The 25,416-nt window shown below is 36.4% G+C and overlaps 1 long non-coding RNA gene across 1 annotated transcript in view; it reads left to right on the plus strand.

Moving 5' to 3' along the window:
- The first annotated feature begins 1,780 nt into the window (after positions 1 to 1,780).
- LOC122210767 overlaps positions 1,781 to 25,416 on the plus strand; it is a 41,918-nt gene continuing 18,282 nt past the window's right edge. The window contains exons 1-5 of the long non-coding RNA XR_006198237.1: positions 1,781 to 1,889; positions 6,627 to 6,843; positions 10,717 to 10,996; positions 11,128 to 11,212; positions 24,950 to 25,078. This is a non-coding gene — a long non-coding RNA (uncharacterized LOC122210767). The remainder of the gene's footprint in view (positions 1,890 to 6,626; positions 6,844 to 10,716; positions 10,997 to 11,127; positions 11,213 to 24,949; positions 25,079 to 25,416) is intronic.

Consider the following 25,416-nt stretch of genomic DNA (forward strand, 5'->3'; position numbering starts at 1 on the left):
TTATTTTTATTAATTTTTTACATTCTGGAGATAACATACATTTATGCATATTTATAATTGTTTTTAATCTTTATTAATTTTTGAGAGAGACAGAGAGTGAACAGGGGAGGAGCAGAGAGATAGGGAGACAGAATCAGAAACAGGCTCCAGGCTCCGAGCTGTCAGCACAGAGCCCGACATGGGGCTTGAACTCACAAGCCGCGAGATCATGACCTGAGCTGAAGTCAGAGGCTTAACCGACTGAGCCACCTAGGCGCCCCTACATTTATGCGTATTTAAATATTACTTTTAGTTTAACATGTCTAATTTTTTTTATTATTTACATTTTAGTTAACATACAGTGCAGTATTGGTTTCAGGAGTAGAATTCAGTTTCATTACTTACAATACCCAGTGCTCATCACAACAAGCACCCTTTTTAATACCCATCACCCACCTAGCCCATCTCCCACCCTCCTCCCTCCATCAACCCTAAGTTTATTGTCTCTTGTGGTTTGTTTCCCTCTCTTCTCTTTTCTGTCTCTTCCCATATGTTCCTCTGTTTTATTTCTTAAATTCCACATATGAGTTAAATCATATGGTTTGATTAACTTATTTCACTTAGCATGATACATTGTAGCTCTATCCATGTTGTTGCAAATAGCAAGATTTCATTCTTTTTTTATGGCTGAGTAATATTCTATCATATGTATATGTGTGTGTTTATATAGGTATTACCACAGCTTTATCTATTCATCAGTCGATGGACATTTGGGCTGTGTCCATAGTTTAACTATTGTTGATAATGCTGCCATAAACATTGGGTATGTGAACCCCTTCGAATCTGAATTTTTGTATCCTTTGTGTAAATACCTAATAATTTTTACATGTAATTTTTTTGATTATGTTTTAAGGATGTCTGTCCCCAGGGAAGAAAGTCATCTCCATTTCATCTGAACATTGTAGAATGAGTAATGCCTAACAACTTGTGAGAGTAGTTAACTCTTCATAGAGTATGGTTCTGAGTTAGTTCAGTGTTAATTTATGGCGTTTGTTGACATTGTTGTTACATTTTTTTCATTCAGTTCTTTTATGCTTTTGGTTCCCTGTTTATATTCTGTGGGATCCATATTAGACAAGTTACTTTCACAGTACACAGAGTCAATAAAAGCAAAGAAAATATTCACAAACGAAAGTATATAGAATAAAAAAGGATGCTCTTGGGTGAATGTGGACTAATGAAACTTGACAAAGGGCTAACTAATATGAGGGTAATTTAACCTCCTTCTGAGAAATATTCCTTGGACAAACTAAGACTGTTAACTTACACTCTACTCCATTATCCTGACTTCTCATCACATAGTTCTTCTACTAAAGGAACGGTCAGAAATTATCTCAAAATAACATGTGTCTTTATCTCATTGCAAAGAATTTACATAGAAAAAAAAAAAACCATGATAATCTGTATATTATGGAAGAAAATTAAAGCTTGTGCCTGAGAGAACAAGTGAACTACTGTAACATTACCGAAAGAAATAAAACACAGATCAGTCACTATTCCACCTAACGACAAGCTCTAAATTTCCCCACGTACAAATATGTTTGGGGCTTTCCATTTTTCCCACTGTTTGGTTGTCTGTCCACATAGGTGTAATTTGTTGTTCTTGTAGCTCCTGGCATGGACTGGCAGACTGTGTTTATTTAACTCCCGTGTGTAGTGGGTGAGACATCACTAGAATTGTCATAAAAATGGCCAGTGCTACTTGGTATTTATCCTATTCATTTTCCACAGCTTGCACTGAACTCTGTGGATTCACTGGAGAGGCAACATTTTTCACAGCAGGGAAGGATGGTTCTTGCCCAGGCACCAAAGACACCTGATCTCAGGGGACCTGTAAACTTACAGGACAGGTACCTGTAGAATTTTATCTTAGAGGAAGGAAAGAAAATCTTGTGAATGAGTGTTAATTTTCTCTTTATTTTAAATATTTGAGTTTTCTTACAGAAAATTATATAAAATACTCCATGGTTGTTTAAATCAATTGCTAATGCTCTTTAAACAATTCATTGAGACAGAATCCTTCCCATAATGTATCTGAAAGCAATACACAAGAAACTTTTTTTTTATTTAGTAGATATTCCAAAAAAAAATTTTGTTTACATTGATGTTTAAAATAATAAAGCCAATTGCCAAGCTGTCAGGCTTTAATGTTTGTATGTGGAGATAGACTTAACTGTAGGAAAGCCAGTATTTCAAATGAGAGATGACTTATGTGGTGTGAATTGATGCTATCAGGAAATGATCTTGCAATAATGCTTTCCCTGTTCTACTCATGCTTGACACTTCACTATTAGACCTCTGTGGAGTTTTGGTTTTGCTTTTTGTTCTTGTTGTTTTTTAAGTTTAGATGAAGAAGCTTCCTGCTGTCTTCAAGTAAAGTTCAAACACTTTGCGTTGGCATATAATGTACCCATAATACAGTCCCCACCCATGTCTTTAACCTCATCATGTATCTCTCTCACGTTTTTTTTATGCTCTATAATCATAAAATAGAGTGTCCAAACCCAGACATTTGGGACCACAAGTTAGTACTGTTACTAATTATGCCAGGATAACAGATGCAAACTAGGATGACTCCAGAAAATTCAGAATATACTGTCATCATGTCACTTATTCCAAACTTCATGGATCTCTTATAATTTCCCAAATGCGTCCCAATGTCCTCACCTCATCGCTGATCAGGCTCCTTCTTCTGACTGAGTCACAAACCTCTTCCCCCAATTCAGTACACCAATATGGCAAATGTGCTTCAAGTCCTGGTTCAAGTGAAGCCCTTTGTGTATGTGTGTGTGTGTGTGTGTGTGTGTGTGTGTGTACCACTGTGCCCAGCACATGATCACTCAACACACACATGGTATGGAGACAAGATTGTACAGCATTTGTCCAATAAATAGAGTTTGTATAGAGATGCCCAATAAACAAATGGATGGTAAATACTCCAAGCATTTAGAATTGTGAGTCATCTATCTCAGAGTATTGATAAATTTGTCTGATCTTCCTGAGAGATTATTTTAATGAAGAGAAGGCATTTTAACGAAGACATGTGGGTACTGGGTGCATGCAGGAAAAGGGGAAGGGAGCATCATTTTAACATGGAAAAGCATCCAGTAAAACTGCCTTCTTCACAGTTTTACAAAGGTCCAGCCCCATCTGAAGCTAATCGCTAGGTTTCAGGAGTTGGTTTGTTCTTAAAATGAAGTATTTTGTTTTAATTGAATGAGCCTAGTACTCATTTTGCATTTAGAATAGATTTCTAAATTAATTTTTTCACTCCCTCTTGTCATCTGAAAGCATCTAAGGTAACACAATTTCCAACAATTTAAAAACAAATGGCTTCAATTCAACTGGCCTATATTTTATGCCTTTTAAAAAATTAACTGTTATCACAGCTCAATGTGCCAAGTGTCGACCTTATCAAATTTCTCAGTGCCCAAGAAAATGAATGTAATTGCTTCCTCTCTATGATATATGGTACATAATTGGCTTCCTATCACAAAGCAGCTGGGAAATATTCACAAATTCTGAAAGAAGTCTGCATTTGCATGCAGATCATGGTCTCAAATGTGTATTTTCACTTTAGTGTTAGTTGTGACAAAAGCAAAAATAAAGTTTTGTTGATATAAGGAAACTAACAACAACTAGAAAAATCCATCAATATTTTTAAGAGTTTAATAAATGTATAGACATAAATACCCTATTCTGGTCAACTCTATAATGTCTCTTTGATATTTTATATTCCTATTTATGTCATTGTAATTGCCTGTCGCTTCAAATGTTTTAGCATAAATAGGAGTGTTAGTATTGAGATTTAGATATTTTCTGTGCCACTTAGAAACCCATATGGAACATTGATGCCGTGATGTTTATTCAACTATAATTTATGAGGCACCCTTGTGGTTTGCCGGGTCTTCTGAGAGCCCATACCCCTTATTTGCTTGACTTTACCCCCATCATGTTGATAACTAGCATGCTTGAGGTACCTGAGATAGTGACACAGGGGAACCAGACAAACTTACCTGTGTTAAATCTACCACTTATCTGCTCCTGGGAGCAGAGTTAACTAACAGACCCAGCCGCTATCCTCTGGATTCATCACTACATTTGTTCCAAGGCCATACTTCTCATTGGATTCTTCCAGTCAATGTAATAACATAGCAGGGGTACCAAAGAGGTCCATTGTTGCCCAACCTGGAACTTTCCTCGTAGACGACTTTAGCAGCTCATAGACTCTCACTGGCTATAGTTTCTTAGAACTCTGCTGCAGTCTGACATTCTTTGTACACAATCCTTCATTCTTCCCCTTCCTTCACAGGTGTCAGACCTCATCACTTCCCATGAGCTCTCTCCACGTTCTCCTGCTCCCTCTCATTTTTCTTTTACTGGCACTTCTCCTAAGAATGTCTTAAATGTGTAATTCCATCCTGGCCTGTGTTCTCTAAAGACTTGAAAACGCATTGTTTACTGCTACCTTGAGGATTTATATCCCAAGTACCATCTGTTTTCAGGCTTTATTGAGTGGAACAAACCAGGTACAAACTTTGCAACTCATATGCATCCCTTTACCTAGAACCCCATCGTGTTTGAGCAAATACAAGCCATGTATTTCTGCTCCTTACCAGTTCAGTGGTCCATCAACTGTTTGGGTGTCAGTGGTCTCTTTGAGAAGCTAATGAAATATATAGGCTCTTCCCCAGAGAATAGAATACATGGACACAAATACAAAATATAGTGTACTTTTTCAGAAGTCTTATGTATTATTAAAAACCCATACTGAATGTGAATCTTCTAAGGAAAGAAATGGCAGTCATAATTATACTTAACTATAAGTATAAATTGACAGAACATTATTGAGATAATTGGTGAAGTCTGAACAAGTATATGAATTAGATAATAGTATTGTATCAATGCTAATTTCCCAATTTTGATAATTACACTGCAGTTATGTGAGATAATATTTTAATTTACAAGAAGACACAGAAGTATTTAAGAGTTTGAGGACATCATGTCTGCAACTTACTCTCAAAAAGCTCAGAAAAAAATAGATATACATAATAGACAAGAGAAAGAGAAAGCAAGAGAGAGACAGATACAGTAAAAATTTTTAAATGTTAACATTTGGGGAATCCAAGTGTCCATGGGAATTCTTAGTAATCTCACAGCTTTCTATAGGTCTCTCTCAAAATAAAAAGTCTAGAAAACAATTAATCCTAAATAATAGCCAAAAACATATTTTCTTAGTATTTTATTTGAGGCACGGGGACCAATCACCTTCATTCATTACTTGAGCCAAAAACACACATTATAATAGTGTTACTATTGTATTCTAGACCTTAATAAATGAGTCAATAACTAAAAAATAATAACTAAAAAAATAATTATTAACTCTTAAAAATTATGAACTCTAAAAATAGTAATTATAATTTAAAAAATTAAATAAGTAAATCCACAAATAAAAAAGTTGCTATTGGTAATTATGTTCAAATAAATCTAAATTATAACTAAGAGACTAGTCTTAGGTCAGTAAGCATATACAGATGTGGGTGATTTTGTGTGTGTGTGTGTGTGTGTGTGTGTGTGCATGTGTATGTGTGTGTGTGTGTGTGTGTGTGTGTGTGTTGAATATAATAGAAACAGAGACTTTGTGAATAAACCCTAGCATTTATCTCTATCTTCTCTTTACAAGCTTTTGTTCTTTGAGCTTTCAACAATATCTCTTAGCATCATGGGGATATCACTGGGATCTTTTCCCATTTCTGGCATCCACAAAACAGATGACTATCAATATTTAATGTATATAAGTTAAAATCACAAAAAGAGGGAAATTTAAATTATGTAAGAAAAAGATCACAAATTTGATCAGCATATTATTTGATAAATAACATGACCTAATATAGGAGAATATAGAAGAAATGCATGGAGAGAAAGTCAGACTTCAGATTTCTTCCCGTTAATTGGGGAAGACAAAGGACTCTTAAAATTCTGAGGTCAGTCTCAAGTAGCCAAAACATGTCTATAAATTCCATGGAGAAAATTGCATGGCCGACATACTGCTCCACGCCCCAAATATATCATCAGTTCTCAGTACGTATGCTCATACAGATGTGAGGCTTCACTGAAATTATGCATGGATTCATGGGATGACTAAAACAGGGAAACAATTTTTTGGTTGTTCAATGTGTAGAATATATGGCAGTGTATGAAAATAATTACATATGTAATTACAAATTATCACATAGTTTGTGATATGGGGTTAAAAAGAGGGAAGTCTCTATAGAAGTAATAATCCAAGTGAGAGAAGTTGATTGCGGATCCCCCACATAAGCAGTATGGACCAGGTGTCCTAGTGGATGCTGTGTACTGCCACCTAGATCCTCTTCAAGGATCTTTGACTTTCCCCAAAGAAACACACTCTCCTTGGAGGCATGACTTGTTGATGTGGGTGTATAAAAGTCCTTGCTGTGTCATGAGACAACCCTAATAAGTCAGTCCAACTTCAAGTTTCCTGCGAGTCAGCTGAGGAGTGACTGCACTGCACTGTGGCCCAATTTCTACTCTGTTCATTTCTGCTGTCTTCTGTTTCTACACAGATCGTTTCCAAGAGCACTCATCAGTGGACTTCTTGCATGTTAATGTGTGTCTTAGGGTCTATTTTCCTGAAAACCCTACCTGCTGTAGTTGGTACTTGAAGTACATAAGGAAAGCAGATCTAAGATAAAATTTTGGAGCTGGATTACACAGCACCCATCTAGCAATGAGAACTCCATCACTGGCAGTAGATGAAGTATCGATATACCCTGGAACAAGGTAGTGGTGTAATTCTTAAAATTATCATGAATGGTAAACTTGGATGGTATCCTGATGGAAGGAGATGCACTGGTGGGTAAAATGGATCAGGTGGTTGAAAAGCAGTATAAGAGGGTCAGAGATGAGCTGAATCTGCCAAGGGAGGAAGGGGACTAGATGCTGAAGGAGTTGTGGGACCCAGCCACCTTGTAAGGACAGGAATCAGAAGGGTATATATGGTCCTGGAGTCTGAAGGGACTAGAACAAGAGGCTCAAGAAGAAGGCAAAGTTATTAGATAGGGAGAGTTTATCAAGATGCAAACACTCCCCTAAGATGTGGGTTTAATATCCTGATGTAGACCCTAGAATACATTGCAAACATGCTGCGAGAATGGCCCCTGGAAGCTTGAAGAGAGTGATGGCCACCCCAAACAAAGAACAGATGCCAGAACTGCCATGGCAGACAATGGAAAAACCTGACCAATCTCTGCCTTTTCTTCTGGTTGCTCAAGTACTCGAAGATGCCATGAATCCTGTAAAGAATTCAGAGTTAATTTAGTCTAACTTCCTCTCAAGTGAAGGTATTGTATATACATCACAAACAATTGTTACTGAGAATCTACAGGACAATAAAATTACAAAGTAGTATTTATCCTGAAATTCATGTGTTACAGTAAAACTAAACCAACTTCTGTCTGAAAAAAATTGTTATTAGAATATATGTTAGGAATCCTTTGATAAATCAGATAATTAACCAACACTGATATATTTAAATCAAGATTTACCGCTGATACACACACACACACACACACACACACACACACACACGTGTGCACTGCAAGGGTGCTTCTAAGAGGTTAAGTCAGTTATTCTTTTGGAGAAAAATTGTACAGTGTTCCTGTGGCAAATTGCCCTTTTCTTGTAGTTTGCCAGCCAGAAAGTAATATATGTTATTCTCTTCTTACTGCAAGATTAAGGTGAAACACAAATAGAACTGAGGGTTCTCCATTTCCTCCATACATTCATGTATCTTATCTTCATGACATTTTGGAACCCTTCAGTAAGAGCTTTGAATGTGAACATGGAGGTGATGATTGAAGGGCCAAAGTACAATGATGGTGCCAGACATATAAAGGAAAGCCTCAGAGTGAAGATGATAAGGAATTCAGAGAGAGTAATATCCCTCACCTCTAACAGCTTACTGGACAGAAATATAATCAACCATCAGAATTGTCAGAAATTTGTTCAGGACAATGGCTGGAGAAGCCTTGTGAGAATCACCAGATCTGACTTGGCTTAAAGAGTTACATGGCCAATGCACTTCACCTCCAACAATCATACATGCACACATGCACACACATCTATCACATCTCTCCAACTATAGGAAGGTGGATGGTTACTACTTGGAGTAAATAATTATCAGTCCTCCATTGCTAAACACCTGATGTATTAGAATCTTCATCTTTCTTGATTTTCTTTAATGTCCTTAAATTTCTTATTTTGAGAAATGTGTCTTTCTACCTAAAAGAAGATATGAGTATTTTTAAGTCTTAATGATATAGATATATGTATAGCACCTTCTAGACAAAATCCCTCACTAGACAATAGTGAGGCTTTGTCTATATCTAAACAATTTGGAAATACTGAGACTAACTTCAGTAATTAAGCGTATCTAATCCAGAGATGCAGGGAATAAGAAAAGAGTAAATCATTGGTAAAGAGTTTAGTGACATTTGGTAGTCTGGCAATCAGCCGGCTCAGTTTTAGTGTTGTCATCTGAACTTGAGGTTTTCATTTATTACTTGAATTAACCTTTTGCTATAACTCATCGATAATAGTTCATTTAAACAGTGTGCAGGATAGGACTATTTTAATGAAGTGCTTCACTATTTTAGATAGAAATCTTTCCCTAAAACTTCATGTAACACTGATTTGAAAGAAATGTTTGGTGCTTTGGTGAAGAGATCTGTAGTCTAGCGGATGATGGCATAGATGAGATGGGACAGTCAGACTCCAGTTGTCTGAGTTTCAACTTCAGGTACATTAATACAACTCTACATTACTCAGTTACTTTGACTATATATTAAAAAAAGATAACAATAGTTCCTATTTCATAAAGTTATTATAAGAATTAAATGGGTTAATGTGATGTAATTAATGTAATTAATGGATTATGAAAGCACTTAACCCAGTGCCTGAAACATAGTAAGTTTCCAATAAATGTTATCTCTCATTCCTCAAAGAATGTGAAAATTAAAGAGCATGTTCGTATCTGTTCAATAGGAAGGAACAAATAATCATTGGAACGTCATTGTGTATTTAAACTCCACCCCTCTTTCTTCTATATTCAAGATTCATTAGTTCTTTCACACAGACAAAGAAACATAACTATAGCAGCTCAGGAATCTGCCAGAGTATCACAGACAGGAGATAGAACAGTGGGGACTTAAACCCAGGTCTTTCATACTGCAAAAGTCCTACCTTTTCACCATCTCCCGTTGCTTTTTAAATTATGTTTGAAGGATGATGCCTTTTAAATTATGTATGGAGATGAAAATTACCATAGACTGAGAATATTTAAGTGCTATATTTTCTTGGACATGAATTTAAAAGTCATGAATATGGTTCTTTATGTCCTTTCCATGGCAGAGAGTTTTACCCCAAGGATCAATTAAGATAGAATCCAGATCCAAGGTAGAAATTTTGTGGCTTCTTTAATGTATCATTATTATTTCTTCCCCTTCTTACCTTTTTTACCCCAGAAGAAAACATTAAGAGCAGAAATATGGACCAGGGAGGAGGTAGAAGGATAAAGAATCTGCAGCTTACTCTCTGCTGGTGGTGGAGAAAGACAGCCTTCACCAGGGGTGGCTGGACACAGGGCAATGCCAGACTCGTGGGAAGAGGGTGGGATGCTAGAATCCTCCTTAGGGAACTTCATAATAAAAACGGTTTCTAAAACTGCTTCCTCCTCTGGAGGCTTTGTAAGGCATTGGAGTCACTTGGATTTAGTCCTTCTCTGCTTAGTGAAAATCCTCAGTTTATCTGATCTCCCGTGTCCTTGGGAATCCCCCAGCCATCTTCTCCATAATCTGGATTCCTGCATGGATGGATGGTTCTTGTCCTCACATCCATCTACTAGGATTGGCACTTTATACAAATTAGTTGAATAAACAAATAATGAGTGAGATAATTGATGTATTTTGTGAATGTACACAGGCACACACATATACAGACCTTCACTGAGAACATCAAATAAGGCATAAATATATGAATACATTTGTAAAGATTATATCAGTGTGTCATTTGGAACTCTTTCCAAACATTCCAACTGGAATGGTGTTCTGAAAAATTCTATGTACTTTTTTGGGGTTTCAGGTATAATGAAATATATCCCCAAAGTGAAAACAAAATTAAAAATTAAATGTCTGGTGGTGTTGTTGTTTTGTTGTTTTTTTTTTTTTTTCAGTTGTTGGATCAACTTGAAACATCTGGATAGATAATTACCAAATTTGCATGATGTGTTTATAGAATCAGACATGTAGGGTGCTCATGATTCTGTTTCAGGTTATCCTACTGGGCACCTCAGAGAAATAAGCAGTAAAGCAGACCCATAAATATAGAGAACAAACTGGTGCTTGTCATAGGGGAGGCAGGTGGGGGCATGGGCAAAATGGGTGAAGGGAAGTATGAAGCACAGGCTTTCAGTTCTGGAATAAATAAATCATGGGGATGAAAGCTACTGCATAGGAAATACAGTCAGTGGTATTGTAATAGGGTTGTATGATGACAACCCTTGGCTTCTGGTGAGCACAGCATAATGTATAGAGTTGTCGAGTCACTGTGTTACTCATCTGAAACTAATGTAACATTGTGTATCACCTACGTTTTTAGAAAAAAGAAAAGAAGAAGAAAAATATGCTACCATGGTATACCTTCTGACCTAGAGTGACATCCATATAAATCATGACATCATGAACAGAAAACTAGCAGTGGTTTCAACTCCAAACTCCAAACTGGAAGTCTCATAGCTGATCCTCTACACTTGGCTGCTGATTTGTAATTGAGCTGCTTCTCACATGGACAATTATATATACATTGTGCTCCACAGGTTGAGAGACTTGCTTATTTAATGATGGTTAATAATGTTCTCAAGGAAAACCAGGGATTCCAAGTAAGTGGATGATAAAATTAAATTTTAAATAAAACAGGTCATGGTATTTATCTTCCATCCAATGTAAAATATCATTTTTTGTCTGACATTTTTCTTAAGTCAATAATTAACTCCCTCTTCATTTCTCTTAGGATGAATGTCTGGTTTGCCTATTTCATAGAGGATACTATTGAGAAAATACTGATCAGGAAGGAGTGAGGGAATCTCTGCATACAGGTATAGTTTGTGATTCTGTGGTGATAAACAAAATTAAGGCACTATCCAACTCCCTTCCTGGCCTAGAACTTTACAGTTTTGCATTAATAAAACAAGAGTTACTGACTCCTCCAGAATCCTACACAATTTGTGAAGAATAATGCAGATTTTTAATGTAGATTTTCTCAAAGGTGCAACATATACTTGACAAGAAAACTGAAAACTCCTATTTTAACATTTCTCCTCTGAAGTTTTCTGCTAATTGTGGCTGCTTAAAATTACTCATGATATCTCCCTTCTTTCAGCACTGTTGTCTCAAATATGGACTGTTGTGATGTGCTCTCCCTCGTTCTCTGCACCTTCAGTAAGCACATAGTCCATATCCTTAGCTCCTTGGGAAGACTCTTCTTCTCTCGGGATAATCTGAGAGAACTGTATCTCTTGATTATCAATCTTCTGCTGTTGAACCACTTGTCCCCACCTGCCTGCCTTGGAGTCTCTACTTTCAAAGCCCTAAGCAACATTTCTCTTGACACCTCTTGAGCTGGGTTATGAAGAAAAAGTTCTTGGAATGCATATCTATCCTGCTGTCCCCTCCCTCCCTTTCTTTCTTTCTTTCTTTCTTTCTTTCTTTCTTTCTTTCTTTCTTTCTTTCCTCTTAACAGTATAGAGACACCTTATATTTTTGTGCATCATTCATTACATTTATTTACTCAGCAAATGTTTATTGAGTGCCAAGTATGTGCCTGCCACGTTTAAGGATTTGGGAATACATGAGTGAAAATAACAAAAATCTCTGCCTTTGTGGAGCTTCCATTCTATTGGGGAAAATGGAAGGGAAGGCCAGTAATAAAAGGGATATTTACAGTATGTTAGAAGGTGATAGATGCTTTGGGGGGGAAATGTAAATTAGAATTAGGCAAGGGTGGAGATTTACAGTTTTAATTAGGGTAGTTAGGGCAGCTTACTGAGAAAATGTCATTTTAGCGACAATTTGAAGGTGATGAGGGAAATCTCTGGGGGGATCATATTATAGATAGAAATAACAACGGGTGTGAAGTCCTAAGGCAAGACCCTGTTTCAGAGACAACTTAGAGGCTAGTGTGACTGGTGCAGGGCAGCAAGAAGAAGGTAAGGAATGTGATCAGAGAAGAAACATGGCAGGGGTAAAGTCTGGGGTGGGGGAGGGGTGCACATTATTTCAGACCTTATAGGTCTTTAGACAGACTTTGATTTTTACTCTGAGTGAACTGGAAAGCCACTGGTTGGTTCTTAGGAAAACTCACAGGATCTGATTTCTGTTTCATCTAAGTCACTTTGGCTGCTGGTTTGAGAAGAGACTCTGGAGGCAAGTAGCAAGAGTGCAACTTGTGAGCTCAGTTGAGATTCTTAGAAAAATTAATGTGAGGGATGGAGATGATGGCGACAGGATCAAGGTGGTAGCAGTAGAGGAAATGAAGAGACATCTGATTCTGTATGCATTTTGCTGGTAAAGCCGACAGGAATTGCTGACATGTTGGATTTGAAGTATGAAAAGAAGAGAGGAGTCAAGGTTGGCTCCGTGGCTCTGGATCTAAGAAGCAGGGAAGGACGCGGTTGTCATGAGCTAAGATGGGAATCACTGCAGGTAGAGCAAGTTTTCCAGAGAAACCCAGGAGTTCCGTTTTGGAACTGTTATATACAGTGTCCTCTCTTCCTGTGGTAATGTGGGACTACAAACTGACCATGTAAGCATTTAAAAACTCTCTTACTCTATAAACATATAGGGAAATGAAAAAGCAAAAATAATATTCAAGATACTGTAATTTAAAACATTAGAAACACTGAAAATTAAGATGTTTATTTCCTATGGAAAAGAAACTTTGAACAGTGCTTGCTTTTTCCTTCTCATATAGCTTACAATATGGAGCAAGCATCTTTCTGTGACTTGGAAAATCGTCATAAATCTTTCCAAGTTTGGATCCTTTGAGCTTCCAATGTTGTGAAATTTCTGGAAGCTTTTTAATGTGACTTTCTTCACTGGCATCATTTCCTCTGGGACATGTTCACCTTTCCCATTACAACCACTTTCCTCATTTATGTCAGTACATTTCCTTCAGTAAGCTCCTCTGGCTGCATATCTAGAGTGTCTCAAAAGGGGATAATGTTAACATTCACAAGATCAGCTCTTTCTTCTATAACTTCATGTTCGTTCTATTCTAATTTCACTTCTAATGTTATCAGCTATCACTTTTTGTTTCATTGCTGCACTTTCTTCTTTGTTAGCAATATCCTCTCTCGATTGTCCCGTTTTGTAAAATATAAGGTGGATTTATTACTGGGAGACAAGGAGGTAACACAACTACATGCTTTGCCGTCTGTGCAGATACACTGAATTAACTGAATAACAAAAACACAGCACCCAGTCACCAGCAGACTTTGAGAGAAGGGACATGATTGATCACTGATGATAAAACGTATCTGTTATTTATGTAGCAATTTGGGAACTAACAACGTAGCGGTAAAGGCTGTATTTTTATGCAGTTACTTAGAGTTAATGTGCTGTGGTAACTGGAATTTGAACTGTGTTTTCGGAAGACTGATGTAATATAACTACACTGGTGACTAGAATTTGCGGATAATGGGACCAAGCAGAGCAAGAACTGCCTTATTTAAAATGTCTTTTAGAGTCTCATGGAGTCGTTGAGATAAGCAAGCCTGAAACCCAGGGAAATAATCTTGGGAGGGAACCAAGATTTGGAGTCATTGAAAACAGGAAGCAGACAAAAGTTCTGGAGCAACCTTATAATTTTCTGTCATGTTTACACTGCATTCCAAATGCATAAACTTGATGTTTTATTCCCATCATTGGATACCAGGGGGTCTTTATATAACTTGGAAACTGTCACTTCCCAGCTTACATATTCTATAGAGCACTTAGTGATTTCCAGCCAAGCTGTTAATGGTAAGCCTGGATTTGTATGTTCTAAATTGATTAGACCATAGAACACTCTATGATTGGTTAAGGTGATACAGATATGAAATAAGTGTTAACTTCTATTGGGTCCCTTTATTTTTTGGTATAATGCTTCATTTGAAGAAATTCCATTTAGTTTATTTATGCAAAGAAAATTAAAGAACTTACTGAAATACTCCAAAAACTTTTTGAGAATAAAACCTTCCAATCTCCATAGCATATTAGTTCCAGGAAACATGAACCCAAACTTGAGCTTGAGCTACCTGTGTATGCGCTGTAGTTTCCACAAGAATGCTTTAATGGAAAAAAGTAAAACCAGATTTAAAAAACCACTTGGCCTTAATGTCTGGTGGGCACGGCTACTTAAAACTTTCCATTTATATTCTCTGATTAAAAAATTAGAAGTAAATCTCCTTTAGGCATGTTGATATTAAGCTCTGATGGTTTCTTTATGAAATAAACATTGAAATATAGCCTTATTCTTACACCAAGAAACTTGCCTTGATTTTATCTTAATAACTTAATATTAAGGATTGGAATATATCTAGAGCATGCTCTGTAAGACCTTGAATTAGAATAAAAAAATATTCTGGGTTTTAGACAATGAACTTTGTTATGCTTTCTATCTACTTACCCCATTTATGGGGCATATTGATTCTGGGCCCCAGTGTCAAATACACCTCAGCACCCTCCGACTTCGAGTTTTACCATCCATCTTTCTTTCCTCATCATGGTGCTTCTTTCCCTTGGATTCCCTAAGATCCATGTAAACTGCCCCCTGTCTGACAGTTCTCCCTGCAAAGCTGCATCTGATCATTTCTTCACCAGTCAGATTTACCATGTTCTAGATCTTCCCTCCTTCTTTTGTTCACTTCAAGATGTAGCTGGCTTGTCCCAACACTTGAAAATTGATGTAATCAATTGTTAATAGCTAACTATAGATTAGTACTTCTATGGAGATTTACATTTTAATCACAAACCACTATATATGCAATCCCATCAGAAGGAATTTTGCTTTAATGGTGGTATTTCTGCCACCATGGCTAACTACTTGGGAAGATATTACTGATTAATAACCTGAATCACTATGCAGTCGGTTTCCTTAGCAACCACTGCAGTAGGCTCTTCCTTAAAGTTTTTTTTTTCTTTTCTTACCCTCCCCCACCCCCCACCCCCAGTCTAAACTCTGACAGGGATCTCGACAGAGATCTTGAGCAAAATTGGCTTTTATAAGGATATTGGTGGGATTTTCCCCTGAATTTGAAATCATAAATCTCAGAGTTTAAAGGCAACTTCAAGGTCACTTAGCCCAATGCTTTCTTTATTTTTTTCTTTAAGTTTATTTACTGATTTTTGAGAGAGGGAGAGAGAGCACAAGCGAGGGAGGGGCAGAGAGAGAGAGAGGTAGACAGAATCCGAAACAGGCTCCAGGCTCCGAGCTGTCAGCACAGAGCCCCACGCTGGGCTCAAACCCACGAACCGCGAGATCATGGCCTGAGCCGGAGACAGGCTTAACCGACTGAGCCACCAGAGCGCCCCTTAGCCCAACACTTTAATTTTATAGTTACAGGATCTGAGACCCAGATAGGTTAGATGACTTAGGCAGAGCCCTAGGATTTCTTGGCAGAACTGCTTCTTCCGCACTTAGTCTCTCTTCCATGCCTTATGAAGTGTACAAAGGATGCAAAACGTGGTTTAAACAGCAGAGCTTGAAGCACTGCCTGCACAATCGCCAGCGGAGGACTGAAGGCTGTGATCCCTCCACAAGTGCCCGCCGAGCAGTTCCCGGTGGACTGCAGCTTCAGTACTGGCTTGGGTTGCGTTGCCATTGCAGCGGAAAGCTGCCATCATCACTCATCACTGCTTTAAGCTGCACCATGAGGAAAATACTTCAGTTGGAGTCTGAATTTTTGACAGTCAATAGCCTGAGCTCTCTCTGTAACCAAAAAGTATAGGAGACGAGTAGACTAAGGCTAAGGTCCTGAAGGGGGAGAAAGACACTGAAAGCAGGTTGGTATTTGGACCAGTAGCCCATGACTTTCTTCCACACAAAGAATAGTTGTAAGCACCTTCCTAGACATGACATTGAGCCATGAAAGATGAGGACTATTTATTTCCTTATGCACAAAGATGCTCAGGGTATTTGTAGTATGTGAATACAATTATGAATTGTTTAGGCTACAACTTGTTAACTCAGAGCACTCCACACAACTAATGAGGCCAAGGCCACAAGTTTATTCATTTGAGGACAAGTTTAACTTCACTCTGTTCACGCCCTCTGACTGCAGCCTGCTACAGCTCTTAGGGAACAAGAGGAGCTTTCTCCTACTGGAAAAACAACTGGAGACCGTGTTCTTCTGTCAGAAAAAACACAAGATCATTTATATATTGGCACTTGGTTCATTCTTCTCCTGATTGAGTCACTTAATTTGTACTCAAACTCATGGGAATAGGTTGGTTTAGTTTCACTTCATTTTAGACAACTAGCCTAGTTGTATAATGTAAACTGCAAGTAATAATTAGAAGAAAAAATCAAATTCTAGATTTTAAGACGAAACAAAATACATAGGCATTTATATATTCCTTCTGACTCCAGGATCACCTTAATACCTGTGTTTGACCCATCAAAAATGCAGCAAGTTTGACATTTTGCAACTGGATTTAGCAAATGTTTTACCTCTCTTTTTAAATCAGTGGCTAAAGGAGAAGAAAGAGAAAGAGGATTGGAATCAAAACGAGAAGGGGGTGAGAATAGAAAGAAGATGTGAGAGTCCCAAATAAGTTCTTTTACATTCTCTCTTCTTAACTTCATAGTTTTATCTTAGGTGTCCATACAGTTCATCTTAAAGTGTGTTGAATCTAGTGTCTTCTTGTGTCAGTGTTAGGTGGGAATTCCGGGAGAGTCCGTGAATCCATTCCGCATCAACATCTAGTAAGCACTCCTGCTAAATTTTTAGTTAGTTGTTCATGTACCTTTATTCTTCCATGTATATTTTATAATAGGTTTATCAAATTTCACAAAACAATCTCAGTGAAAAATTTACAAATTAATTTTATGAAAACAGACATCTTTATAAAATCAGTTTATACCATCCAAGAGCATGATGTGTCCCTGCATTTATTCAGATCATCTCCTATGCCCTTCATTATAATTTTATAAGTTTCCTTCATTCTCTGTTAACGTAATTCCTGTGGTTTGCTTTATACTAATATTTAGGCTTTAATATTTTAATATGAAAATACATTTTCTGTCACCTTTAAATTGCTTTCCAAACTCCTGCACACTGTTGGTATAATGATTAAGCCAAACAAACTTGGAACATTCTTTGAATAATTATTTAGGGCCTTACTATATAGATGGAGCCCAAAAGTAGAGTACAACCCCTGAGACATGAATTCAGTACAAAATCTTGAAGCCTTTACTGAGCCTGCCAATTTGCTTCGCATTTGAGAGTTGCAACAAATCCCTGGTTTGGGTGGACACATTATTACCAAATGAAGAACAAACGTAGTTCCTGATAAAATTAGCATAATATAAGCCTGCATGCATGTGTACGACTGATGTGAGGATGGCTGACTATAGGTTTACACTGAGGAAAACATACCCATCTAGGTATATCAGAAACCATACAAATAGAGATAACCAAATTGTAAATTCAGTCAGAGAATTGAAAGGCAAGTGCTTGTTCTAAAACCTATATTGATCCTTTAATACTTTTAAGAAGTATGGGGCGCCTGGGTGACTCAGTCAGTTGTGTGTCTGACTGTGGCTCAGGTCATGATCTCGTGGTCCGGTTCGATCCCCACCTCGGGCTCTGTGCTGACAGCTCGGAGCCTGGGGCCTGCTCCAGATTCTGTGTCTCCCTCTCTCTCTGCCCCTCCCCTGCTCATACTCTGTCTCTCAAAGATAAATAAACGCTAAAAAATTTTAATGAAAAAAATACTTTTTGAAGAAGTGAACTGACAAAAATCTGTTAATTGTAGTTGGGAACAAAAAAATAAGGATACTTAAAAAAAAAACAGTCCTACTAAATCTCTGAGGTAGTAAATCTGAAATGAGAAGGAGACATATTCAGTAGCTTTTAAAGTGGTATTATAAGGTAAGCAACATAAATGATTACTGAAATTGAAATAAAGTGAAACAATAAATTAAAAATACTGAAGATATGTTTTGTGAGGTAAATAAAATAATTATATAGATGTTAGCCTTGAAATCTCCAGACTTCTAAGATGCTTTTTTTAAATTTATAATTTTCTTTGTTGCCCTTGTTTTCTTCCATTGAGTTTTCTAATTAACTCCTACAGTTTTTTTTTTAAATCAGGTATCAGTTCATCTAAGAATTCTTATTAAAAATTCTCACTTGATGGCCAAGCTTCAGTTTTGCTGAATGATGAATGAAGGAATGGGTGAATAGATGAATACCAAGAAATGGAAAGCATAGGAACTGACTCATATCTTTCTTTCTCTCCCCTTCCTTCTACATTTCTCTTATCAATCCCCAAATCAAATTATCTGGTACTATGATTGATCTCATCCAAGTTATGTAAAGACTATTTTATAAAAATAATTGACTACCTTACTATCATTTTTTAAACTCCATTGTGAAACATGGAAAAATATGAATGTAACATATCAGTCACCTTTTAAAGGTATGTCAGAGCTCAGAAGAAAGCAATAGCTATATAAAGATAAATGAAAAAATGGAAGGCAAGCAGAAAGTAAGCATGACAAAGTGGCAATGATATTTCAGTTGATTACTTGCCAATCTCAGTAAAAAGGAGCTTTGGTTTTAACATGAATTAAGAGACAGGAGACAAGTTTGGGGCTAATTCAATTTAGAAAGTGGGATGAGTTGTACACAGAAAGCCTGTATTCTCAAATGGTTACTATCTCAATAAAAGGGTAAACTAGAAATAAACAGTTTTAAAAATCTGCTTATGGAAGTGGAAGGAATGGAAGTTTTCCCACCACACACACAAATGCTAATTATGTGAGGTGATGGATATGTTAATTAACTTGACTGTAGTAATCACTTCACAATGCATGTGTATATCAAAATATCACATTGTATACCTTAAACATATACAATTTTCATTTGTCAGTTATACATCAATAAAGCCAGGAAAAAAGGATAGGAAAAAATGAGAAACAATGAGGCTTCTGGAATGAAAGTCTTCCCTTTCATCTTTAAGTTTCTAGGCCTCTGTGATTTCTTAGCAAGGTGTAAATGTACGGTTTGCTACATAGGTTTAATTTATTTATTTATTTATTTATTAAAATTTTCTAAATTTTATTTTTCATTTTTTTTTTAATTTACATCCAAATTAGTTAGCATGTAGTGCAATAATAATTTCAGGAGTGGATTCCTTGATGCCCTTTACCCATTTAGCCCATTCCCCCTCGCACACCCCTCCAGTAACCCTCAGTTTGTTCTCCATATTTATGAGTCTCTTCTGTTTTGTCCCCCTCCCTGGTTTTATATAATTTTTGCTTCCCTTCCCTTATGTTCATCTGTGTATTAAAATCTTCATATGAGTGAAGTCATATGATTTTTGTCTTTCTCTTACTGACTAATTTCACTTAGCATAATACCCTCCAGTTCCATCCACGTAGTTGCCAATGGCAAGATTTCATTCTTTTTGATTGCTGAGTAATACTCCATTGTATATATATATCACATCTTCTTTATCCATTCATCCGTCGATGGACATTTGGGCTCTTTCCATACTTTGGCTATTGTCGATAGTGCTGCTATAAACATGGAGGTGCATGAGTCCCTTCGAAACAGCACACCTGTATCCCTTGGTTAAATGCCTAGTAGTGCAATTGCTGGATCGTAGGGTAGTTCTGCTTTTAGTTTTTTGAGGAACCTCCATACTGTTTTCCAGAGTGGCTGCACCAGCTTACATTCCCATGCTACATATGTTTTTTTTTTTTTTAAAAGGTTACATATTCTAATAAAAGACAAATGATTTTTTTTATTTGCTATTCAATACAGAGAGACTTTTATCTTTTGAGATGAAGTCTTGGAGTAAAAATGAAAGTTTTCCCTGAGAATTCTTAATTTAGGTTAAAGGCTTACAGTTTTAATAACAGCTTAGCACCCAAACTACAAATTATAAAATAAAATAAAATAAAATAAAATAAAATAAAATAAAATAAAATAAAATAAAAAACAAACAAAAACCTTAAAGCATTTGAAATAGAAAAAACTTCCTAAAGCTGATAAGGAATATAATATCTGTAAAAAACTATTAACAAATATCGTATTTAAGGGTTAAACAATAGAAGTAAAAGTTCTAGAGAAATATTAAAATGTCCATTATCATTACTTCTATCTGATATTGTACTTGTGGTTTTGGCAATGTAGTGTGACAAGAAAAACAACTGTGTTAAAGAGAGAAATGTAGAAAGGAAATGCCATGTTGAAAACCTGTAAGATTACCTTTGTAGGAAATTCAAGTCTCTACAAATGAATTACTTGAGCTGATAAGCGTGTCAACAATCTCCCTGGATATATGGTTAATATAAAAAAATAAGATCATTTTTGTATATCTATAACAAAGCATTAGAAAATGTAACCAGAAGCAGAATATAAATAATACTGGCAATAACATATAGAATATACTTGAGAATAATTATAGCAAAAGATATTTAAGACCATTAAATAAAAGATATTTAAAGATATTTATTGTGTAAGGAAATTTTTAAGTAAAATCAAAAGACACATTCTCCAAAAAGTTTTAAGTAAAAGCAGATATGTCTACTTTTATTGATAAGTAAATTCATTATTGTTAAGAAACTTATTTCATCCAAATAAATCTATAAATTCAGTTGAATTACAATAAAAATGCTGGAAGTTGGGGCACCTGGGTGGCTCATTTGGTTAAACATCTGACTTCAGCTCAGGTCATGATTTCACGGTTCCTGAGTTTGAGCCCGGTGTCGGGCTCTGTGCTGACAGCTCAGAGCCTGGAACCTGCTTCAGATTCTGTGTCTTCCTCTCTCTCTGTCCCTCTCCCATTCAAGCTTTCTCTCTCTCTCTCTGTCTGTCTCTCTCAAAAATAAATAAACATTTAAAAAATGCTGATAGTTTGTTTTGTAGAATTTAACGAGGTGATTCTAACTTTATATGCATGCAGCGAAGGACCAAGGAGAAAGGAAATATCCGAAGTATCCATCAATAGAAAACTGGACAAATAAAAATGTGATTTAGACAATGAAATAATTTGCAGCAACCAAAATGAACAAATCGACATGTATCATTTTGGATAATGCCATAAATATAAATATTATCAAAAAGAAAAACAAGTCTCAGGAAGAATAATAGTAAAGTATAATTTCTATAAAGTGTTAATAATTTATAAACCATATAATATATTTGGAAAAGGGGATAAATACACATGCATGTATGCATTAAAAAGATAAACAGTAACATCAGGATAAAGTGGTCATTATTGCTGTTCACCAGTATTTCTGGTTCCTGTGCCTTCTAAGCACATGGTAGCTCTACACTTTCTCATGCCTTTGGGTTACTGGGAACCAGGTGATTTATTCCAGCCAATAATATGTTAGTTGGAAGTCATATTTCTACTCAGGTAATGCGTTTAGTTGTTAGTGTGAGACTCCCCAGAAATCTCACTTTTCTTACTAGCATGGAGGTATTGAAGTTCAAAATGGTGCCTCCGCCCCTGAGTGTCTGCCTATATGGACTTTTACCATGAGTTGAGAAATAAACTGTTGCTATTTTGCATGACTATGGTTTGGGAGATAGTTTGTTATCTAGCCTATCCTGACTGATATACAGGTGTAATTAGCTCCGATGTGATTGTGGAGAGATAGTAAGATTCACTATAATTTTAATGTTTTTGTTCTTAAGTGGAATTATGAATACAGTTTTCATTATTTCTCAGTTTCATTTGGTTTGATTGACACACTAATCGCAAAACAGCAAAATGAAATACTCAGTAGACTTTACCTTTAAAAAAAAGTGGACAAGATTTAGGTTGTATAGTAAAGTAGAGAATGTCCGTGTGTTTGGAATTAGCATTTCTGACATAGTTTAGAACTTCCTCCTACCTTTTCCTTCTTCTCCTTTTCCTTTCTCATTTAGTCCCTTCACTTCCTTCCCCACACCATCTCTTAGACTCAAGAAAATACAGAGTAGGCATTATTCTGCATTATGAAGCAGCATGTTTTGTCCACAGCTCCTTGTTCAGGAATATGGGGTCAACTACTAAATTGGAATCCACACAATTTCAAAAAAATGAAAACCCATTACAAGGTAGATGGATGATGATGATGATGATGATGATGATGCTAATGCTGATGATTCACAAACAGTAATCCAACTGAAAGAAATTGCAAATGATAAAGTTTGTACCTCAGGGAGATCTTAAGGAGATATTAGGCCTATTCTTGAATAACATTACATAACTATTTCCCTTATCATGGGTAGAAAAATAACCAGTTTAAAAGTGCTTCAAGAAATAACAAAAGCAGAGAAAGTTGTTAATAATACGACTACATTTCAGAAGATGAATATGTTTAAAAACCAAACGAGCTTTTAAGTCATGAAACACTCCTTCACTCTGTGGAACACAGCTGAAGTAATGTTAATTACTTGCTTTCTACTCAGAATACTTCAATTTATTTTTATGGTATTACATTATTGTGGTATCTGAACTGAATAAATAATAGAATATTAGTTCCCCATAGTAAATTAAGAAAGAAATCAGTATAATAACCCTCTTCAAGGAGAAGAGATAAAAGCAGTTATACAATCCATTCATGAATCATATTTATTAGCTTCTCAGGAGGGACTTCTATTTAAAAATCAATACTTTCTTCCCAATATGCACAATTACCTAGAAATTAGGTATATTGTGCATGGAAGGTTTTGTCATAGAAGTTTTGCTATAATGTAGTAGTTAAGGACATAACTTTGGAACCTGACTCACCTGTATACTAATCCCATCACTTGCTTACTATAAAATCTGAGGCAATCATCTTTTTATACTCACATAAGGAAGACAATATTTCATTCAGGTGTTTTGGGAATTAAATAGGTCACAAAAGTGCTTATCATAGAAACTTGCACATGGTAATTGTTAAATAATTGACATTAACATCATCATCTCCACCACCACCACCACCATCATCATCACTGACTTTGTGAATTAGATGTTATTATTACTGGTTCACATTCAAGGAAACTGAGGGTCTGAGAAGTTAATTAACTGATCAAATTTCATATAATTGTAAGGAGAAAACACTACAATTGTCAAAATGTTCTACACCCTTGTAGAGCCAGATTATTAGTTTGTAATTTGAATATGCATCTAAAACTGTCAGAACTTTTGAATAATATATGCAAAAATCAAATACATACAAGGGAGTGCAGTAAATACTATTTTCTGAGGGAAAAAATGTGACCACATTATCCCAAACTTTGGAGAAACCTATAATTTTTATTTACCAATCTAAATCAAGGTTCAAATATTAAGTTTCAACTTCCTTAAGTCTTAGCTCTCAGCTTCCTTACTTAAATAACTGGGTATCAGAAAGAAAAGAGAATACCTTCCATCCAATGATGGATGTCCACCCCAAACTGAACCTTGTCCAAGAGCCTGAATGCACCAGTGCACCTTTTGTTGTGTGTGTCATAGTTCATTCATTTCCCCCCCATTCACTAAATATATATTAGATGACAGTTAAAAGCAGGGAAGTGTATAAAACCCTGGGCACACAAAGACTCTATCCTTACCTTGGAGGGGCTCACCTTCCAAAATGGCTGGGCAATATTGAACCAAAAATCACAGTAGACTTAGTAGGCCTGAGATAAACAGTGTGTTCAACTTCCTTCTTGAAGTAAGTGTCTAAAGATTGCTGTGGATGAATCTGAACAAAAAGAATATTGTGCTTGAAGATACAGAAATGAGAAACAAAATAGTGTTTTCAGAGAAGGGCAAACAGTCAAATGGTTGAGGGTGAGCTGTACACCAGGTATGTGAAAGAATGGTAAAAATTGGCATAAAAGACGTTCTTAAATCCCACATCAGGTAGGCTTCATATTTAAGGCAAAGAGTAAAAAATAAAAATCAAAGATGGAAGTGAAATGTTTAGATTTACATTCTGAGGGGTCGTTATGTCTATAGCTTACAGGATGGTAAGCTGAACACATTTTTTCCGTGATGCATGCAACCCTTCATTCATTCAGTCAGTCATATGCTTCTTCTTCAAATATATGTTTTGCTTACTTACTGCATGTCGAACAATGTAGCACATGATGGAGGTAAGTAAAGAACAAAACAAACATTCATTCTCTTTCTGCCCATGGCTCCCAGTCCCCCCTTTCCTCTCTCTCACAAAGCTTATTGAGAAGTGTCAGAGACTGATGGTAAACAAAGATTGGATAGTAAACAAAATACTCTGGTAGATGAATATAGTAAATCATGTAAGAAACGATGAGGATTTGAAATGAATCTCTAGTGGTAGAATTCTAAAGGTATGAATAAATATAAGTATTTAGAAGGTAGAATTTATGGGACATGGAGACAGATTGGAAGTAAGAAACAGAAATGAGAAAAGTTAAAAAGAACTGTAAGGTATCAATACTGACTTTGTGATGAAACCAAGCCACTGGCCTACTGTATTCCTTTCACTGGGGAGGCTAAGTCAAATTATTTGGTACAACTTGAGGCACCCATTCTGAGTTTCAAATATTTATTTACAGGTAGTCTTTCATTCATTTGGCAGGATTAGAATCATTAACTTATGCTATCTGCCAATGCTTACACAGGGACATGTAGAAAGAAAATGGATGTGTTTGAGTTTCTTGTACCAACGCTCAATGGCTCACACTCAGCTAAGCTATAATGGACCCAGCACACAGCCTGCAAGCCTGAGACCACTACCGCCCTGGCCCGAGGTGAGATAAACAGATTGTTAGGTCTGGATCAAATCTGTTGGTCGGAGGGAGGGAGTGGAGAGGGTGGGAATTACAGAACATTTAAGAACATCCGGTAGGTGAAGAAAGGATGTAACAGTGGAGGCCCAGGGCATGGTCTGTGTACACAGCCTTGCCTACCGGTGTGGGTTTATGTGGAAGAGATTTCTTTTTAAATCCTAGAAGCCAGGAATCTTCAAATCATCCCAGATGCTCATATATGTTAGTAAATATGTAAGATGTGAATAGCAAACTCTTCGATGTGGTGTCACACCCATTCTTAGGTGGTAGCCCTAAAACCAGAAACAACTTATGACTTT

Source organism: Panthera leo, chromosome A2, assembly GCF_018350215.1.
Source record: "Panthera leo isolate Ple1 chromosome A2, P.leo_Ple1_pat1.1, whole genome shotgun sequence".
Classification (NCBI taxonomy): domain Eukaryota; kingdom Metazoa; phylum Chordata; class Mammalia; order Carnivora; family Felidae; genus Panthera; species Panthera leo.